Genomic DNA, 4,082 nt, shown 5'->3' with positions numbered 1-4,082 from the left:
AACTGTTTAAACTTGAAAACTCAAATAAGAATAACAGTTCTTTCAATCATTGAAGTAGCTCAATGGATTCTTGTTAATAATATGTTTTTATATTTTTAAAATTTTAAGAATATGATTTTCTTAAAATATTATAAAATCGTGGTTGTAATATAAAATTATATATTTTTGTCAATATAACTGACCCAATCTTGTACCGATTGCGAGAGGCAAAAACTGCAGGAAAGTGGAGAAAGCTGGGATTTTTGTTTCTTATCCAATTATCCACTAGCTTGTTGCAAGTGCGGCTCACGTTCTCCCTTTTACAAAATCAAATTTCCCAATCATGAGAAACATGAAAACACCAAAACAAAATTCTGAGAGATCCCCAAACTCAAAACTTGTGAATTCATGCATTTCAATTAGTTGTTGAAAGAGACTGCACCACAACTAAACCCAAACTTTCAATTACTCTTTATTTATTTCTCCATGTACCTCGATTCTACCCACCGGCAGAGCAGCCTTATCAATTCATCTACCCATTCATGTATCTTGTCTAAATCGTGTTTTATAAATTTTTATACGTAAGAATTTCTGTTCACGTTGTTTTTGAGACGGCGTCGTGTTCTATTATATTTTTGTTATTTTTCAGTATGGTTCAAGTCATTGACAGAACTCGGAAGAAGCAGGAGGTAGGTTTACGATCGAAACACATTCGACAAAATCCAGCACACCTCAAAACACATTACAGGTTCCTACATAGGATTATATAATGTATCCACGACCATTAATTTTCACATGGGTGGTCATCATAAACTAGAGGTAAAGATGAACAATAACTAATCGCAATTAAAACAGATTAGAATGGAGTATGATATAGTCTTCATTCGGCACAAACACACCCTGCAAGCATCTGCTCTCAATCTAGGCTATGGAATTTCTGCTTCGGATTTTGCTCGAGGAAATTAACAATCGTATCCGGACTCTTTCTACTTGATGGCCTTGGATTTCTCCATTGCTCTAGGAGCTGTACACACGGAAAATACAGTTAACAAAAGCTAAGGCTTCGGCCATCAACAATTTAATGGTCAAACAAGTACAAAACATAATTCCAGATAACATATAATCTTTGCACATCATTTCAGGACATGAAATGCATGCATGAATATGATTGGTACATCTCCGACCCCCCACGAATTCTTAAATCATGTACAAAACATAAAACTGGATGCGTACATCCTTTCTATTGCAAGACCAACAATAATTCAGATGTGCACTTAGTTAAATGAACATAAAGATAAGACAAACAAAAGCTGATAACATGTGCATGCATCCCGGTTCCCTCGATGAAGTCAATTTGATTCATTCCAGGAAAATAAGGAAACCAAATATTACTTACCTAATCCAATTGCATCAGAACTCTTCATTATTTTCAACCTCTTGCAAGTTTCAATGAACATCCTGAGGCAAAATTAAAGCATGGTTCAGCAGATGAAGATAACAAGAGGGAGGAATTCTCAATCTATCAGCAGTAAGAGTTTCAGCATAAGTACATCCAACAAGACTCAGAGCTGGCCATGAAAAATGGGGCTGGGATTTATTGAACATTGATCAATTTGACAGCCCCCAAACAAATCATTTATCCATCCAATGCTTTCATATGTTTGCTGTCATTTGGGTCAAAATGAACTATAATTACAGATATTCAGTCTATAAAGGACACTCCAAAATATTCTGCCCAGGGATTTTAGGAAGAAAGTGAATAGGGAAAAAGAAAATATTAATGCAACCAGTAAATTTTTAGTGACTGAAGCTTACTCCCAAGGAACATCGCCAACAAGCATCCAATCACCATCTTTATCTTTGTATGTTAGCACATATTCTGATCCATGCAAAAGATCCTTCAACTTGCTCTGACTCAATATTTCCTTCCCAGCAGCACCATGAGACCCACATTGACCTGAAATTATGCACATGTGGTTAATCAGACCTTTTCTAGACACTTCATGTCAAGAAGGGCTTGGTTTTATATTGCCACAGGACTAGTAAAGAAGACACAACTTACCAAGGGTAAAACAGCTGAACATCTTCTCAAGGGCAGAAGACAGTTCCCGGTAAGTTGAATAAGTGCTCAAATCTACCTTCCTCAGATAAGGAGCACCGTCCATACTGACCTTGACAAAAAGAGCAGCAGGACCAGGCTCTCCATCAGCTTCATCATTGTTCTTTGAAGAAGTGGCCAGGGTTTTAGCCCTAAATGATCTTACTGGTGGCCACCCAACAACCTGTGCCCTGTCAAATAATAAAGTTAAGAAACAATGCCCCATTATATCATCCACAGCTTATGAGTTCTTTCTCAAGTAAATTATACTTACTTGGCAGCAGTGCACCACTTTTGTGTTAGCATATCAGTTTGCTTGAGATTGGTTCCGTTAGTAGCAGGTTGTTTTGTAACACATTTGCAGGTTCTTCTTTCTTTACAGATGCTTGAGCTCCAGGAGACCTTGCTGACAAAATCACATTAACCCTGAATTACCAGGATATTTTCCGAGTCCCACAGATTGTGGAGATTCAGAAGAACCAGCTCCATGAAACACCAACTTTTTCGGTGTACACATAGCCTTTCACCTCAGAGAACTCATCCTGGTGTCAGCGAAACCCCTTTTGTTTCAGTAACACATTTTTCTGTGATGATGAGCAGATTCCATCTTTGGAAGGAAGTAGGAAAAAAGTGGCTTCTCATCAGTTTCCCAGATTCAGCAAGCAAAGCTCTGTTTCTCTCTGAGGGGATTGGGATCCAGGAAGACCAAGCCTAAGCTCTGTAGCCTTCAAATTCAGATTATTCTTATATTATCTGACAAACTCAGACACCAGAGCTGTCAACTGAAGAACAATTGATAATCCTAGATAGTACGCTCCTTTAACCCCAAGCCACAGTCACATGGAGAAGAAACATCACTTTGCAATTCCTCCTCCACGCCCAGCAGCGGTGGAGACATCAGAACCCAACTATCAAGACAGCCTTTTTACTGCATAGAAAACCAAAAAGAGGAGATCAGACTTCTTCTCACTTCCAAAATTAACACTTTTTAAGCCAAATTATTTTAAAAAGGAAACACAAGTATGATACCTCTAAAAATACAAGTAATGCCAATCTACTTACTAAGATATCTAAACTTAACCACCAAGTAGACAAGTCCATAATTATTGACAGTTCCGGGTGAAAGAAGCCAATAACATAATCTATTACCCTACTTTAACCCTTTTTTTTCTTAGGAACTCCAGCTACCACGGTTTGTTAACTTGTAGTATCATTTATACGCTTCCATCTAAGTGTCAAAAAGCTCCAATAATGGTGTAAACCCAGCTAAATTGGAATTTAGCCAGCCTTGCTTCTAAAAAACTAAGTACAAATCATGAAAGACCAAGTAGAGTGTCAACTTTAACAAATACTTTTTATCATGTGGAGAATGATTTCTACTCCCTGATTTAACAAGAAAGAACATACCAAAATCCAAGACTAATTTAAAAAAAATAATGATACCAAAAATCAATTACTGTTAGTATTATTTTCCACTGCTGAGAAACAATAGCATTTAAAATTAAAAAACAAAAGAGCAAATTTTTTATCTCATGAAAAAGGGAAAAAAACTTGACCAAAGTCTCAGTGTCTTTTGCATTAATCCTTATATGTTATTCGTTTTTCATTTCACCTAAATAATAGCAGGATAGAAATGAGAAAGATGAACTAAACCAAAAAAAAAAGAAAAACGAAAAAGGAAGTACTATCCATACATTTTGTTTTCCTCTCCGAGCTACCAAATAGAACAAGCAGAAAGACAAGATTGAAAAAAATTTGGAGATATCACTTGAAATGAGCAGAACTGCAAAACAACAATATAGGAAAAAGAAAATGTAAATATATACAAAAAAATGTTTAAAAAAAAACTCACCGGAGAAAGTTGGTGAAGGGACAAGAGGAGAGATCGATTACTGCTTTCAAAATTGCATGCGAAATGTACGGAGTGCAGAGAAATAAGAAATGAAAGCTTAAGGTTCTTCTATTAAGCAAAAGCACATAACCGAGAAACTCGGGAGTAGAAAGA

The 4,082-nt window shown here is 36.5% G+C and overlaps 1 pseudogene; it reads right to left on the bottom strand.

Moving 5' to 3' along the window:
• Positions 1–929: 929 nt before the first annotated feature.
• On the bottom strand, positions 930–3,005 carry LOC120122436 (annotated as a pseudogene).
• Between the last annotated feature and the right edge of the window lie 1,077 nt (positions 3,006–4,082).

Source organism: Hibiscus syriacus, unplaced genomic scaffold (assembly GCF_006381635.1).
Source record: "Hibiscus syriacus cultivar Baekdansim isolate YM2019G1 unplaced genomic scaffold, ASM638163v2 tig00110387_pilon, whole genome shotgun sequence".
Taxonomy (NCBI): domain Eukaryota; kingdom Viridiplantae; phylum Streptophyta; class Magnoliopsida; order Malvales; family Malvaceae; genus Hibiscus; species Hibiscus syriacus.
This window is presented reverse-complemented; position numbering and strand designations above follow the sequence as displayed.